We start from the raw sequence: 18454 nt of genomic DNA on the forward strand, positions 1-18454 counted from the left end.
TAGAAGACCAACAAGGAAACAGAAGACTTGAATATTACAAACTTAAAAAGACTTAAAAGACATATACAGAACACTTCACAGAAGAACACACATTCTTTTCCAGTTACACATTCTCTAGTACAGACCATATGTTAGGCCATAAAATAACCTCAATAATTTTAAAAGAAATTAAGTCATACAAAGCATATTCTCTAAGTACAATGGAATGCAACTAGTAGAAATAAATGAGAAGGAAATCTGGGAAATTAACAAATATCTGGAAATTAAGCAACAAACTCCTAAATAACCACTATCAAAGAAAAAAGATCACATGTTGAATTATAAAATATGTTGAGACAGAAACAAAAACAATACACAAAAACTTATGGGATGAAATGAATGTAGTATTTAAAGAGAAACTTATAGCTCTGTATGTCTATACTTTTTTTAAAAATTTAAAATCAATAACCTAACCTTCCATCTTAAGAAACCAGAAAAGAGCAAACTAACCCAAAACAAAGAGAAGGAAATAAGAATTTTAGCAGAAATGAATTAAACAGAATTTAAAAATAATACAGAAAAATAAAACCAAAAGTTGGATCTTTGAAAATAGCCACAAAATTGACAAACCATCAACCAGGCTGACCATGAAAAGAAGACAAATAATTACAATCAGGAATGAAAAGGGGATCATTATTACTGACCTTATAATAAGAAATAGAAAGGATTTTAAGGGAACACAAAAATAACTGTATGGCAACAAATTAAATAAACTGGATGAAATGGACAAATCCCCAGAAAAAAACAAACTACTGAAACTGATCAAGAAGACATAGAAAATCTGACTACACCTATCTTGAGATTGAAGAAGTAATGAAAAAACTTTCCAGAAGGTAGCCCTGAACCAGATGGTTTCTGGTGAAATGTACCTTCAAACAAATGTTTAAAGAAGAAATGACACCAATCTTTCCCCAACTCTTCTTCCAAAAATCAGAGAAAGGGAAAATACTTCCTAAATCGTTGTATGAGGCCATTACCACTTTCATAACAAAACCAAAGACATCACAGGAAAACTACAGATAAATATTCCTTATGAAGTCACAAAAATCCCCTCTATTTCGTGTGTGTTTCTAAAGACATACTATCTACATTCCTTTTTCCTCCTGTCCCAATCTGAACTGATGATGTTTCAGACCACCCTGCGCTGCGCAGCCAATCTTCCCGCATCTCCTTTCACCATAATCCTAGGTAAGCACTCTCCTGTACTGGATCCTATCTTTTTTATTTACCCCAACATTTTAATAGAACCCATGTCCCCTAGCAATTTCCTGAGATATAGTGCATTCAAGTAAACAGCCTAAAACCTCATGTCATTTTAACCTACTCCCTGCAGGATTTTGAAGGCATTATTCCACTATTAATTATTTACCAATGTTAGTGCTTCCTAATTTCTTATATGCTCTGTACCCAAAAGCATAAGGGTTCTTCCATTTCTAGTGTCTGAAATGTCACTATGATGTACTCTGATGTGTTTCTTTTTTTCCAACTACTATGCTGAGCATTCTGTGGGCCCTTTTAATGTGGAAACTCAAGTTTTTGGTTCCATTATTCTTAAATAATTCACTTCATCCCTTTTCTCCCATTCTGTGATTCTTATTTTTCACATATTGAGCTTGCCAAGTGTGCCTCTAGTTTTATTTTCTCTTTACATCTCTTTTTGTTTTACTTTTTGGAAGATTTTTCTCAATTTTATCTTCCAACCTTCCACTGAGTTTACTATTCTACAATAAATATCTAACTCATCCATTAAGTGTTACATATTCTACATTTCCAATCCCACTATTTCATGTTCTAAATTTCCAATAGCTCATTTTCTGAGAATGTTTTTAGAGCATCCTTTCTTGTTTCAAAGATATAATTACCCTCTTACTTCCAAATATATTTTTATAAAATGTTTTCTTCCTGAATTGTTTCTATCTCCTTTCATACAAAGGTTATCCTCAGATGTTCAATGATCCTCAATCTCATCTTTTAAAATTAAACACTTAAAAGTTGCTAGAAATTGTTAATATGTGTCACTGTGGGATGATCAATTTCAGCTATCCATCCCTATCTCTCAATCTTCCTGATCATCAGTTTGCTGTGTAACAGGTTGAATCTTCCAATCTCATATCCTGGGATAAGAAGCCTATCTCAGAATTCAGAAAAGAAATGAGGCTGGGAGTGATTCCCAGTTCATTACATAGATTTCTACTCAATTCTGTTTTTCAGTATGGCACTTTTAATCCTAGCCCTGCCTAGTGTTGGTGAGAACAGAGATCCTCCCTTTGTTATCAGAGAAGAAACTTGAAATCTTTTTTTGACACCATGTGTTGTTGTTGCTTGTTATTATAGACTTTTAGACAATTATTTCAAGGTATCTGTAGTCACCAATTCCTGAGGCATCCCAGGGCTGTAAAGCACCAATTCTTGCCTTCCCCACTAATAAATTCCGTTTTCTCACATCTACAAAGTTATCACTTGTTGCTTTCTAGCTCCTAAAATTTTACTTTTGTGATCAACTTTCCAGTTGCCTTTGGCCTTGACACCTTATGCTTTTTTTTAAATTAATGCTGGTGGGAATTTGATAGCAAAAAAAGCAAATGCCTATTTAATCCACCATGTTTAAATGACCATTCATCTATCAATTTTGATGCATCATATCCTCATTATTCATTTCTAAATAAAATGAAATTTTAGCTCAAGTTCTAGTAGGAGTTTTCATCATCCAAGTAGTTGGAATCATTTTGGCTATAAAATCTAGTTTTACTTACCGTAATAAAAAAAATGTTGGCCCATATAAAATTTCAAATTCTCACTAAAGCCTAAGACACAATTTCAAAAGAATTCACAGGAATTTGAAAAGAACGTGTGGTCTCTATTGAAAACAAAGTTTGACACACATTTATTAAATAAAGCACATTGCTATTCAAATCTTTATAGCCTTCATTTGTTTACCTGATTTATTAAATTCTGAGAGGTCAAGTCTCCTAAAGACTGGTTTTACCAATTTCTATAAAGAAATTCTCCTTCATGTTTTAATGCTATTTATCACACAAAAGTTCAAGCTTCATGTTTAGTAGTCCTAACTTTTTATTAAAATACTTCTTTGCATTCAAAAATTTTGTCCTAGAAAGGTTTTTATCCTTTGCTTGATGTCAATGAATCTTCAAGTTTTAGAATTATTGTCATTCCTTTCACTGTGTCATTTTGACTTAGATAAAACTCACAAAACCACACAATAAGAATTCTTAATCCAATTTGAAAAGGGGGGGAGGAAATCAATTTAAGTTAAGAAAGACCTACTAGAAAACTATCAGGTAGTCAAATCGAACAGGAAAGTTGGTGAATAGGGCTTGGAAAATAAGATTAATCAGGAGTAGGTTAGGCAAGCGATACCACACTAAAGACATCAACTTAGAGCACCATTTGTATTACTATGAATGGCACTGCCACCGTTAAGACACTCACATAGCACAAAAACATTGGTTACACAGACTGAAAGTCGTCTCTATATTCTCCACACCTCCCTCCTGTGTGAGTTGTTTCCGCAGTATCAATACATATGGAAGTCAGTTTGGTTTACTAGTCCCCATCCCTTCAAAACTGCTTCCTCCCGGCCCTGGCCGGTTGGCTCAGCGGTAGAGCGTCGGCCTGGCGTGCGGGGGACCCGGGTTCGATTCCCGGCCAGGTCACATAGAAGCGCCCATTTGCTTCTCCACCCCCCCCCCTTCCTCTCTGTCTCTCTCTTCCCCTCCCGCAGCGAGGCTCCATTGGAGCAAAGATGGCCCTGGGCGCTGGGAATGGCTCCTTGGCCTCTGCCTCAGGCGCTAGAGTGGCTCTGGTCTTGGCAGAGCTACGCCCTGGAGGGGCAGAGCATCGCCCCCTGGTGGGCAGAGCGTCGCCCCCTGGTGGGCATGCCGGGTGGGCTCATGCGGGAGTCTGTCTGTCTCTCCCCGTTTCCAGCTTCAGAAAAATACAAAAAAAAAAAAAAAAAAAGAGCAAAACTGCTTCCTCTCATGCATGTAGTGGCTTTTCATTGCTTTTCAACTTGCAGAGACCCAAGGCAGCATACACAGGTGGGAATCCATCTATTTTCAAGAAGTCTGCAGCACAAACAGGTGTAAACAGGAAACTATTTAAGAAAGCAGTTCAGGGTAGGACTTTCAGGCGAGCTTTCTATCACCATACCAGTAGTTCAGCAGAATAATCAGGAAACAGTATATAGTTTTGCTGTCCTCCCTTCTCACCGATACTGTTTATCCAAATTTCTGAGATGTGAAGGAGATCGCTTTTCACAATGAGAGTATGGGATAATTTATTCTCCTTTGCTTTAGCTGATCTTCTTTAACAGGTTATCTGTATGGTGTCAAATGTACCTATTTTACCATGTTGCCAAAAACTTCACTAACTTCTTTACTAACTGAAGCCTATTAACTGAGACTGGTTAAAATGTAAACTTGTCATAATAAGACAAACATAGTATCTCAGAACTCTGACTCCAAACACTTGAATTTACTAACTATGAGGCAGAAAATTCTTCAAATTATATTACTCCTGTAACTTTTGCATAACTTTCTAATCCTTCTATTTTAATAATCTTACTCATAAGGAACAGTATACATTCAATTTAAGAACTTGTAAGTAAAAATCCAGTTAAAAACAAATGTCTTACATAATAAATATAAAAAAGTACTACTGCCCTGGCCGGTTGGCTCAGCGGTAGAGCGTCGGCCTAGCGTGCGGAGGACCCGGGTTCGATTCCTGGCCAGGGCACACAGGAGAAGCGCCCATTTGCTTCTCCACCCTCCCCCTTCCTCTCTGTCTCTCTCTTCCCCTCCCGTAACCAAGGCTCCATTGGAGCAAAGATGGCCCAGGCGCTGGGGATGGCTCTGTGGCCTCTGCCTCAGGTGCTAGAGTGGCTCTGGTCGCAACATGGCGACCCCCCAGGATGGGCAGAGCGTCGCCCCTGGTGGGCGTGCCAGGTGGATCCCGATTGGGCGCATGCGGGAGTCTGTCTGACTGTCTCTCCCTGTTTCCAGCTTCAGAAAAAAAAATGCCAAAAAAACCCCCCCCCAAAAAACCCAAAAAGTACTACTGCTCAGAGGGAAATATATATGAGGGATTTTTTCCCCTATAAAAGCTGTGTGTTTTCAACTATTCCTAAATTTTAAAATAAGTATCTATTTTAAAACAAATTTAAATATCAGTAGTCTAGATTACTTTTATTATCCCATTTTCCCACCAACTCTTATACCAATTAGAAAGTTTCTTGTGTGTGTGTGTGTGTGTGTGTGTGTGTGTCTGTGTGTGACAGAGACATAAAGTGAGAGACATGGGGACAGACAAGAAGGGAGAGAGATGAGAAGCATCAATTCTTCATTGCAGCACCTTAGTTGTTCATTGATTGCTTTCTCATATGCGCCTTGATGGGGGGAGGTACAACAGACCGAGTGACCCTTTGCTCAAGCCAAAGACCCTGGGTTCAAACTAGTGGGCTGTGCTTAAACCGGCTCAAGCCAGCAACCTTGGGGTTTCAAACCTGGGTCTTCTGTATCCCAGTCCAATGCTCTCTCCACTGTGCCACTGCCTGGTCGGGCTAGAATGTTTCTTAAAACATGGTCATAAGATACCATTATAACTCAAAATACAGCATTACTATTACAAGCTCTTCTTACTATTTATGTCAAGTTGGTTTTTTTAGTTCAAAGTACTAGCAATTCAGAAAATACCACTACGGTGAAACGTTCTTGGGTTTTACTTAAGTTTTCAAATCAAACTTAAAAAATAAACACTCATCAGTTTGGTTTTTTTTGGATTAGGCAGATGTGCCTCAATTATTGTTAATAACTTACTTGAAAACTGCGTGTCCAAATTTATTTTTAATACCAGAAGGTAATAAAATTGTTCCATGTCCAAGCAAATTTATTTTTAATATCAGAAGGTAATAAAATTGTTCTATTCTTATTTTAACTTTGCACTGAAAACTTAGGAGGCATGAACTTTACCTTCTTTATTTTAAAACTACCCATCCTTACTCTTAATATAACCCCCCAAACTAATAACCTCTAACTGACCTTTTTCATATCAACCCTTTCTTCAATTGTGTTTTATCTGGCTGCTTATTTCCTCATTTTTCTTCTGGTATTTCTGTTCAACAACCTTCAGAAGAAGTCCTTACTTCTAATTACTAACCCAAAATTCTTTAAATTCCTCCATCTCAGGCCACAATCTTGTTGACTTTACTTTTCATTAAATTCATTTAAAATAGAATCTACTTTGAGTAATGAAAATGCTTACATTCCACAATTCCCACTGTAACTTTCCCTGTAGCTAATAACCCTTCCCTCTCCACCAATCTATACAGACCACTTCTTCAAAATATAAAAATTTATTTTTGCCAAGAAACTTTTATTAACTCAGTCTTACTATACAGCATTTATATTATTTTATGCCAGCTCAGTAACTCAAATGTTTAATATTTAGTGCTCTTCAAGTTGTCTTAGATAATAAGATCTTTGCTGTGTATGCCCGCATTCTTACCCCTAGTAAATGAATTTTCTATAATAACTAATTCAATTAAAACAAGCGAGAGCTAGAGAAAATACAACCAGATAAACAAAGTTCTTTGAATACAAAAATATCAGATCTCCCAAAAGTAAACTCAAATATAATTCATTTTTTGTCAAAATAACACAAAAATATAGAACATATCCTTAAGCGTATTTTCTACACACAGAAGTCAGCTCTTAAAGCTGTTAATAACATTCTAATTGTTTTTTATTTTGATTTCTGAAATCAAGCCCCAAATAAGGTATTGTATAAAGTCTCAATATTTTGTAAATAAACATACTTTTTCAATCTAACCAATTTTGCTTTAGCCTTCTTTGTCAAATACAAAACCTATATAAGAAAAACTTACAGATGAAGTTTTATTTCAAGCCAATTGTTAAAATTCTTAGAGCAAAGGTATATTAAACCAACTTATTACAAATTCAAAATAACAAAATTTCTTTATGTATTTTCATTCATAAGCTCAAAAGAATGCATAGTCCAAATGTTGATGAGAAAGCATTTTGATGTCCATTTCTGAACAATTTACAAAACATCTATTCCTCAAAACTAGACAGACTAGATGAAGATACATATTTCCATTGTTATGTACTTTTCACAACATTATTATAATATATATTTCATTTAAAAATTCTTCTCCCAAAAGTACCTGTTGTAACACTACAATAAGGCTTCCATTCCTCAATATTTATGAAAAATAATGCTATAACAATTACTTACATTTGAAAAATAAAACTGATTCAAGCCCTAGAAGTAAAAACCATAATCAATAACTCCATTTCAGTTTGCAGTTTATAAAGTGCCTTCGTGGATTTTAGCCTTTTGTGCAACTGTCCTTTAATATAATATTCTAGTTCTTTACTTATAAGAAATGTCAAAATATTTCTGGTTGACAGTAGATATTTACCCATAAACATAAGCACACCAATTTATTCCTACCCTTACAATCACAATCAGAAATACTCAAATACCTTATTAAGTAACCTGAAATGCCTGAAAGCTAATTTACACAAATGCCTAGACGTTACTATTAAAGAGATTCCAAATGGCATCTATATAAGCAGGTAATCTAAGACCTCCTCTACCTATTTCTTGGCTATATGCCCAGAGAATATTATAATAAAAGCAAGCCAGACAACTGTTATCTGTGTAAGCAAATTTAACCTCTATATTCTAAACAAAATTTCTAGTCTTAAAGCTAACCTCTAAAATAATTTTAATATTGATAAAAATTCAATATTAAGCTTTTTCCCTTTCATAAGGTTTATTAAATTAGGAATTATTAATAGTAGCTAAACAGAATTTAATTGCCTATTGAGTTTTACTATAATTTTTAAAAGTTTTGACAAGAAAGCTTAAGGCATATCAAAGAGTGAAAATACAAGAAACAGCTTTCTGATCTTGACATACTGGAGAAAAACAGAAGGGCCACAGTACCAATTACCTATCGTCTGATTTACATCCAGCTTCACACAATGTCAAAAGGACAGAAAAGAGACAGATTAGAATCAATTCTCACTACCCTTGGAAAGGACAAGATATTCCATTAGCAAGTTTAAAAATAAGCCAAACTTATTTATGTTGATAAAAGTCAGAACAGTGGTTCTTCTCTAAGGGAGAATTAATAGGAGGGGGCACAAGGCACCTTTTTTTGTGCAGGTATGCTATATATCTTGATGGGGAGAAAAGTTACCTGGGTATATTTACATGTAAAATTTCAATGAGTAGTACTCACAAGATTTGTGCACTTCTCTGTAAATTCTATCTAAATAAAACATTAAAAACAAGTCACCAATAATGGTCAAATCTAAAAACCTTGTCTCAATTTTTTTTTTAATTTATTGATTTTAGAAAAAGGAAAGGGGGGGTGGAGAGACAGAGACTGGCACATCAATCTGTCCCTGTATGTGCCCTGATCGAACCAGCAACCTCTGTGCTTTGAAACAATACTTTAACTCAGTGGTCCCCAACCTTTTTTGGGCCATGGACCGGTTTAATGTCAGAAAATATTTTCATGGACCGGCCTTTACGGTGGGATGGATAAATGCACAAAATAAAATTATGCGACCGGTGTAAAAACTGTGGTATTTTTAAATATAATTGTCGAACTTACGAAACAAGTGTCAAGAGTGAGTCTTAGACGGATGTAACAGAGGGAATCTGGTCATTTTGTAAAAATAAAACATCGTTCAAACTTAAATATAAATAAAACGGAAATAATGTAAGTTACTTATTCTTTCTCTGCAGACCGGTACCAAATGGCCCACAGATTGGTACCAGTCCGCGGCCCGAGGGTTGGGGACCACTGCTCTAACTAACCAAGCAACCCAGCCAGGGCAATTCTCATCCTTTTTGATCATCTCCATCACATTGCTAATCACAGAAATACAAATATACCCAAAGTACAACTCTCTTTTTAGAAGATCCACAAGGTTTTTTAGTATTCTTCCAGAATTTTTATTTTGGCTCATATTATTTCAATATTCTTTCAAATGTCTTGTACATCCGTGGTCCGTACATCTAAGACTCACTCTTGACGCTTGCCTCGGTCACGTGATAAATTTATCTGTCCTACCCTAAAGGCTGGTCTGTGAAAATATTTTCTGACATTAAACCGGTCCATAGCCCAAAAAAGGTTGGGGACCACTGTTGTACATGACATGGATCAGGCACCCTCCAACATCTCTCTCTTTCTCTCTCTCTCTCTCACACACACACACACGCACGCACGCACACCTCATACAAACCACATAAACTCAATTCAAGCCACTCTATTATCTGGTTTCAAATTATATTTCCTATTTAAATTCTCATCACTTTACAGAAATGTTTTTCTCCAGCATACTTTCCTGTTACTATTTATCAGTTTTCTTTATGCTTTCTCCATATTTGTACAGAATTTTCTCTATTTACATTGTTCAATATGTGACTATTGAGCACCTGAAGACTATTTTGAATCAAGTTGTGCCTTAAGAAACACATACTGGATTCTGAAGGCTTGGTGTGCAAAAAAAAGGAAAAAAAATAATGTAAAATATCTCAATTATGTTAATATACTGAAATGTTCTGAATATACTGGGTTAAATAAAATATATAAATAGAATTAATTTTACCTATCTTTTTATTTTTTAACATAGCTGTAAAATTTTTTAACATATTTCTTTTGGGCAGTGCTTATCTATACAATCTATTTATAAATGCCCCACAAATTATCTTTTAGAATATGTAACCCACCCAATGAGAGAATAAGTTTTTTCCCTTTCATAAGGTTTATTAAATTAGGAATTATAAAAGTAACTAAACAGGATTTAAGTGCCTATTTAATTTTTCTATAATTTTTAAAAGTTTTGACAAGAAAGCTTAAGGCATATCAAAGCGTGAAAATACAAAAGTTCTATTTTCATAAGTGGTCCCTCATCTATCACAGAGGTTAGCTTCTAGAACAAGGCACACCCCCATCCGCAATAAGCGAAAATCCGCGAAGTAGCATCCTTATATTTACTTTATTATTTATATATATTTTAAGGCTTTATAAACCCTCCCCACACTCTTATATACACTTTCTATGCTCTAATAAACATTTTCTACACACTTAAACCCACATAATTTTAACAACATAAAAAATTCTATATGGTACTCACCAGTGAATAAATATACTATACGTATTTTATTTCAAGCTAATAGTCTTTTAATATGTTTTAATATTTTTATATTGTTTTCAATGTTTTAGGCTAGAAAATGCTTATTTTACTGCAAAAATAATTAAAATAATAAATATATAAAAATATCTATATACTGCAATCTAGCGAAAAACCTGTGATACAAAATTAGATATATGCAATTTAAAAATCCGCAATACAGTGAGACTGTGAAAAGTGAACCATGATATGATGAGGAATGCCAGTAGTTATAAATGGAAAATGTTATCTTCATTCTAATTATATCAAATTTTGAGTTAAATGTCCTACCAGAAAGGACAGTATTATTAAACCAGTAACACATTTCTAATCCCAAATTATCAGTTCTGATAAAAGTAGATTAATTTTCATTTTAGTCACTCAGTTTGAAATAAAAAGGCAGCTTCCATTTTTACCAATATCATTGTACCAATATCCAGCAGTCAAGAGCCTTTATATGGTGGTATGAATAAAGAATATGGGCAATAAGATACCACTTAAAATGTGGATAGGCAAAAAAATGCTTTTATAATGTTAAGTTTTATAAGTAGCAGACAAAACTTACAAATTGGATGATTAGGTTAAACAACAATCTCAAACTGTATGTTACAACTGACACACTGGTGTGCATGAAGAATTTTTAAATCATCCAATACCTAACTACTTTACCAGAAGCACTGACCTCTTTCCCCTCAGACTGTCCAAAAACAAAACAAACAAAAAAAGCAATAGCGACACAATAACCATTCAATGTGAATGAATTAAAATTATAACTATTTTTGTCAAATCAGCAAAAATTCTATTTTTCGGTATACCACAGAATTTTAATAATTAGTTGATGTGTGTCATGAGATGAAAAGTTGAAATTACTAGGTTAAAGAATACACAGTATATATAAAAAGGACAGAAGGCCAGAATAAAAATCTCACCTGCAAAATCATGTACACCTAGATTCGAATTTAGCTGCTCTACTATTTATGATCTTTGTGACCTGTGCCTGAGTTTGTTCCCTTGCATATAAAATGGGAATATATACATCACAGTACTATTAAAGGAACATACAATAGATGCTTAATTAAATATCAGTCTTATCTCCCTTTCCTTTAATACTAATGATTATATGATGATAAGATTAGGAGTGAACTTCCCCCCTTCATTTTTCCAAACTGTTGAAAATACTTTTAAAACATATATGAAACTTCTAGTATTTCATATTCACACCCACCATGTGGACTTAAAATTTATTACTGACTTTTACAATTATTTTTTAAAATTTTTAAATCTGTTTTGATGGTTGGGGAGGAAGACAGAAGAAAATTAAAGGGGGAAAATGTTTAAGACCATACCAGCACAGACATATACAAAACAAAGTGTGGACAGGAAAATGGCAAAAGGAATGCTGATTGAGAAAATTCCTGATTCAGACCAAGCAGTGAAAAGATAGCATGCCTCTCCCCACTCTAGCTACTGCTGAAGCTACTCCTCACTCTCATCCACATGTACATTACATACAAATACACAGAGCCATACACCCGCTTCTCTCTACTAATGGTCACCACTATTCTTTCGATCAAAAATTTAAAAAACGAAGAAATCAGAATGTTTTACTAAAGACAGACCTATGTATTGGTTGGGAAACAACTTCACTAAAAATGTACTCATTCCCAAGTGCATTTATTCACATCAGCTGACAGTCACAGAAGGGAATGTGCTCCTTATATACATGTACTGAACTGCTAAAACTGAAGAAGACACAGTGTAATTACTACTCCTGACTTCCTTTATAACAACCTTGCCTTTGTAAACAGGAGTCTAAAAATGAAACACTGAAAAGGTATACAAATCCAAATTATTCACAGGTAAAATTTTCAAGTTACTGTAGAAAAAATTATTAAACACTAGTAATAATAACTATTATTATTCTAAAAGATAACCTTTACTCAGCATCCATTGTATACAAGAAAGCTAAGGACTTTACATGAAGTATTATCATTAAATCCACTCGCCTAGTGCTCACACAGCTAGACTTTAACCCCACCAATTTTATTTCAAGGTTTACACTTTTAAATCTTATCTCATCCTGTTTCTTTACTTACACATAATTATAAATGCCAACTATGATTTTCTGTGTGTATACACACATATATGCTTGTGAGTATGTGTATAGTACACTCAATAGCAAACAAAAGAAAATGAATTCCAACTTTGGTAAGGCTTTTATCCACCTTCACAAACCATTCAACAATTTGGAATCACCCCTTCCCAATAAATGTTTTCCAAGTACTAGTTATATTTAACATCTTCAAGAAAGTGATGAAAAAGATATGCATTAAGCTTCTGAATAAAAAGAAAAACACCATGAAAGGATAAAAATGTTAATATTTTAAAAATTTGATAAAATACAATTAAATATGCTTCATAAACTACAGATTACTTTAATCCAAACATTTTATTAGTTTTTTTTATTATTTTAAATTACTTCTTTGGCTCATTTAAGTTTCTGGGCTTTAAAAAGTCTTAGAAGCTGTGTTTTCAACTTCAGTGAATAACATATACATAGTAAAAGGCAATACCTAAAATCTTTATCTCTCTAACCAACTTCAATTGCACCACAATCTAAACTAACAGACAAATTTCAAGGAACAAATCACATCTGTATTTTTCACAAAGTTATTTACAAGATCACAGCTCCCCGAATTCCAAATAAAATGGGAAGGCTACATCTTATAGATAGAGTAGAACAAAAATTAGGAGAGACTGTAAAAGAAATCTCTTAGAAACACTCATCTTGATCCAATCTCACTGTCCCCTACTCAAGAAAAGTGTGCTGCTGCTTCTTTCCCTCGTGAAATCCTGTTTTTCTCCTCCTGGAAAGTTACCTCACAGAACTTTTGGTTTTCTTGCTAACATCTTCCAATTGTCAAAAAATGTCCTAAATTTCAAATAAAAACATACTAACTCCCCGTGATCATAAGAATTCCCAGGAAATTTTAAGAGGACAGTAACTTCAACTTTGGCTGATTTAAGAAAAAAATTAAATTTAGTATTAGAGCAACTGGGGACCCTGAAATGAAAAAACTTTCTCCTGGAGATTCCATCTCCCTAAAAAAAAAACCTATAAATTGAATATGATATTCTACCTTCTAGGTCTCAAATGATCTTTATGTATGTTGTTTTCTTTTTTAAAGATGAGAAAGAACAGAAATACTTTAGCCAACCAGCAGGGAGAGCCAGTGCTAGAATCAGTTTGCATATTCTCAATGTTCTCAAAATTTATTGTATAAATGATTTACACCATTAAAAGCAGCTATTTCCCTCTGATAAACTTGAAAAGAGACACTACTTCTAGAACTGCTTCATTCAGTGCTACATCTCATTAACTTTTTGCAATACTTACGGATTCTCCACCTATAAAACATATACTCTCTATACAAGAAGGTAATAAATAAATGTAAAAATATTAGAGCTCATCTTAATATATATCCAACATATTATAGTAGCCATTTTCTATTCTCATGGTTTATTTCATAGGGCTATCAATTTTAAAAGATTAGAAACACTTTTTAAAAAGGACTTTTAAAATTAGTGTTCTATAAAATTAGGGCAAGATAATTCAACATATCAATTTCTGCATTCAGTGCATACAGCTCATTTAAGATCAGCCTGCAAAGCAGTCATGAGAAAAACATTCCTACAAGACTAAGATCCACTCTTTTCTTTGGAATCACAATCTGAGAGTCTAAATAAAAAGCCCTAAACACTAACTGTATTGGGATGAGAAAGGTGAACCTGATCTATTCTGACAACCAGTTTCTCTAAACTGCAGGTATCGGTATCCCCCAATCACTTTTAGTGGCTGTCCTTGAGTCCCTCTCGTCTCCTCCTGCTACCCAATAATCTCAATTCAGCCACAACCAAACTCTCCCTCTTACAACCTGAATAACAAATCAAACCTGCAAATTACAAATAATCTGGGAGTATTCCTAATTGTCACAACACTAGTGTGTAATTAAATCCACTCACATAGTGCTAAAAATTAAAAAATAGCTTATCAACTTTCTTAGAAAAGTTAATAATTTAAATACACCTTAAATGACACATAAAAGCTTTAACACCTCAAGACAATTTACTGTTCTGGTAAATTTCATATCCAAGTTAAAGATAACTGTGGTGTCCCACCATAAATGATTTTACTACTTGTTGAATTTCTTAACAGATTTACAGATCTACTACTCAGTAGCAATTAGTCTTAAGTTGTTTTTAATTAGGGCCAAAGTGGCATGTCCACTTCCACAACTAAAACACTATTACAAAGTGAAAGGCACCAGCACGACTGTTTTCAACATCTATCTCATTTCTTCTGTAGTAACTAGTAGTAATGGCAGTTACTTCAAATTTTTCAAGTTTATCAAGCTATTTTTTAATTTCTAGATCAAAACTGCTTTTGAAAACCCCGAAATTTAAAAGCAACATTGCTCTGAAACTATCTGAAGTGTCTGTGATTTTGTATCTAAATTTGTTTCACTGAAAATCACTTTAAAAACTGTCATCATATTACATTAAATAAGTTTTTAACTTGTCACAGAAGTTCTTATTAATTTAACTAAGTACCCTCAAACATACTCCCTTCTTTATTAACCATTATTAGTTGCAGACAGCCACCTTCTCATTCCAGCAGCATAACCAATGAAAAGGGCAATGATAACTTCGGAGATAATTTTACATGATGCCACTATCTTAATCGTGTCTGGCCCTTAATATATTGTATATAGCACAAATGAGAAGGTAAGACTAATTCTCTGAGATTCCTTCCACTGTAAAACTGTGACTCAGTAATACATATTCCCAATGTTAATATATCTCCTCTTCATTAACAGATGATTGTTCTGTTAGGAGAAATCTAAAATGGGGAAAATCTAAAAACAAAACAAGGACAATGAAAGTTTTAGGTCAAGTTGAAAAGTTCAAATTTTAATTTGAACAGAGATCTCAAGTTAATAATCACAATATGTTTAACTACCCTTTCAATCATTTTAATTTGTTCATGTGACCTGGCCAATACAAAAGTTTCCAAATTTTGTACCAGAAACATTATTTAATACCAATATATACAGTACAATGTAGCCACAAGTGCAGTATAATTTTAAATCATGTTAGCAATTCTAAAACTTATGCTGCCACTATTTTAACAGCAATATACATATTATTTTATTAGTATGTCAAGCTTTCATGTTTCACCTACTAAAATGTCTAAATTAGAACTTCTTTATAAAAACTAATTTTTTTTTCTTATCAAAACTACCAAAGAAATATTGTAATTATCAAGTTCCCTGGATACTTACACATGGTACTGAAGGCAAACAGCCAGATTCTTTTCTTTGAGCAATTTAAGTTGTCTATTTTTTTATATGTTTCCTTCTTGTGGGACAAAAAATATATAACTAAACTACTGCAGACAGGCAATATTCTATTAAAGCAAATCTAATCTACCATCCAGATACAACAAGCCTGGCATCAGTCAGGTCTGGCCAGAATTGATGGTGTTTTGGTATTTCTGTTGAAATTACTCATTTGTATACAAAAGAGGACTATCATTCAGGTCCTCCAAATGTGTTTATCCCTTGTTGAGTACTTCTTAATGATCACATAAAATTTGAAGTCTAAACATAAAGTTTTATAACAACTAAACTTATGTCGACATTACTTAAAACAGTTCAAGAAAAGTTTTCCACTAATGCTGCTAAACCATGGATGGATCCCAACACGAGGGTCGGCTGCTGAAGTCTCGTAACAAGAAACCTTTAGCTCCACCACCTAAGTTTCCAATCACTGAGAAGGGTCTGGGACAACTCATCTTCAGGTTCACGGGAGAAGTGGAGCACACCTGCTTTCCTCTGGCAGAGATTAAACTCCCAGGGACACAAAGGCCAGGGAATCAGACCTGGAGAAGCAAAAAGCTTTAGCTGGAAACCCACCAAGCCCCTGGTAACCCGAACACTTTGAGCGATTTACCTCTTGCTGTTACTTCCCGGGCACCTAGCGGCCTAAGACCTTGCAGAACGGGGGAAGAGGAGGGCTATGCGGTCCTGGTCCCAAGATAGGGTAGGAATGTGAATAGTTAATGCAAGAGCTGGCGCTTCTGATCAAACCCAAGCAGCCTTAAAAGAGAGGGGTTGGTACTGCTCTCGGACTGCCCCGTTACTCCGTGCATTGCAATGGCGACCGCCAGGCTCCCCAAGCAGCCCGGGCCCGGCCCGATCTCGGCCCCTTCCCCCTACTGCTCACTGGCTGCTCTGCTTCATGTGACTAAACAAAACCCCCAACTCTAGTGCACAGCTCAGCCCCTTTGTGTCCGCTACCGGTTCCTCCGACGCCACGGTGGAAGGACCCTCCTCCCACTGCCTCCGCCGAGTCCCGCCCCGCGGCGGCGGCCGCCGCTCACCTCAGGCTCCGCCGCCCCCCGCGGCCGCCGCAGCCGCCGCCTCCCCGAACCCGGGGCCCGGGCTCCTTGTGTAGCACCAACTCCGCCTCCTCCGCCGCCGCCGCCGCCATCTTAGCCTGTGCGGCAAAATGCGTCCTTTGGATGGTTGGGACCCAGCCTAGGGCGTACCTCCCCGGGCCCGAGAGCCAAAGGCCGGGTCCCCAACTATTTCCTCCACCCTCAGTCTCGCCGCCGCTACAGCCCAGAGGGCCAAGACCCAGTCGGGTCCCGGCGAATCCGACCAAATAACCCCTGAAACTCACAGTTTGGTGCCGTGTGCGTCAAACCGGGGCGACGTTGGGAGCGCGCGGCGTCCCCGCGTCACACGCCGTTCAGTACGCTACTCGGCTCCAACAGCCCCCCTCCGCTCCCCGCTTTTTGCCTCCAGCCCCGGTTCCCACGGCGCAGGCGCGCGGCTTTCCCGCCTCTCCCGGACTGCGGGCCGCGGGGGTGGCCCGCGAGGAGCTCTGGGGCAGCTTCAAGCTGGGGGAGCGTCAAGGCCAATTGGAGAAACGGGGCAGCAGAAACAGTGCACCTCTGTTGTCGGGTGCCAGAAACCAAACAAGGTCACCTCCCCCAGCGCTGACCTAATCACTCTCAAGGAGGTTCCCGCCCCAAAGTAGGCACGCTCCAAATATGGTGGTGCCCAAACTCTGCAAGACCCAAACATTTAGGCAAGTCTAGGCCCTTTAAGGTGGAACAGGCCCGTATTTGATTTCCACAATTACTAGCCTGCCAAGATTCCTTTTCTTTTCCTAATGTTGAGAACAGTCGAAGAACCCGAGATTGCCACTTACAACTGTGGAGTAATAGCAGAGGAAGGGTTTTGAATCTGAGGGAGACCAATTATTGGGAGATGATGGCCAGGCAAAGCATGAAAAATGTGGTGTCTCAATTAGCGGAACAGCCTACCACTAAAAGGTGCCCTGGGTTTGGTCCAGTTTGATTCTGTGAGGATACTCCCTGCATTATTGAATGTCCTAGGGGTCTCTAAATTAAAGTTCTATAGTAAGCACCGGAGGTACTGGTTAACCCATCAGTGAATCGGAAGGCCCCAACAGAGTTCTGGAACTCTTCCTGTTTAGCAAGTATCTACTACAAGAGTCTGAGCACAGAGCTTTACACTTTGAAAAATACCTATTAGAGACTATTTATTGTCTTTGCTTTTGAACTGAACAAATGCAAGCTGCTAACATGTTTGACATAAACCAAAAGCTCTCGAGCAATCTACTAGTCTTGCCTTAATAAATTCTTTGGATTTTCTGAATCTGTTCTCTCTTAAAAAAAAAAAAGTTTATATCACCTTATCAACTATCATAAATTGTGCTCCTTCAAATCCTCAAGATATTATTGGCATTCAGAGGAATACGTTATAATTGCACTTCTTTGAGAAGAATGAGAAACCTCTCCTTCTTGTAGGATGGAAACTTCTTTCCTGTAGGGTGGTGACTTCACCATGATAACAGCAAAAATAGATTTCAAACAATATATTTATACTTGTTCCTTAGTTAATAATAATAGCTAACACTTTTTTTTTATCATTTCTATGTACCAAGCAATGTTTAAACTCATTTAATTTCATTACTACCTAATGAGGCAAAAAAAAGGCTAGGTAATTTTCCAAAGTCGCACAGCTGTTTGGGCTCTTTCAAAATGCAAAGTTTCTTTCTTCATTTACACAAATGAGTAAAGAATAAAATATAAA

At 36.2% G+C, this 18454-nt stretch overlaps 1 protein-coding gene across 1 annotated transcript in view; it reads right to left on the reverse strand.

Annotated features, from left to right (window-relative positions):
• Nucleotides 1-17285, reverse strand: part of ZNF644 (zinc finger protein 644) — a 130078-nt gene extending 112793 nt beyond the window's left edge. The window contains 3 exon segments of the mRNA XM_066268630.1: nucleotides 15611-16209; nucleotides 16711-16826; nucleotides 17013-17285. The gene's annotated coding sequence lies outside the window, so the exon portion shown is untranslated.
• Between the last annotated feature and the right edge of the window lie 1169 nt (nucleotides 17286-18454).

This window comes from Saccopteryx bilineata, chromosome 3, assembly GCF_036850765.1.
Source record: "Saccopteryx bilineata isolate mSacBil1 chromosome 3, mSacBil1_pri_phased_curated, whole genome shotgun sequence".
NCBI classification, from domain to species: domain Eukaryota; kingdom Metazoa; phylum Chordata; class Mammalia; order Chiroptera; family Emballonuridae; genus Saccopteryx; species Saccopteryx bilineata.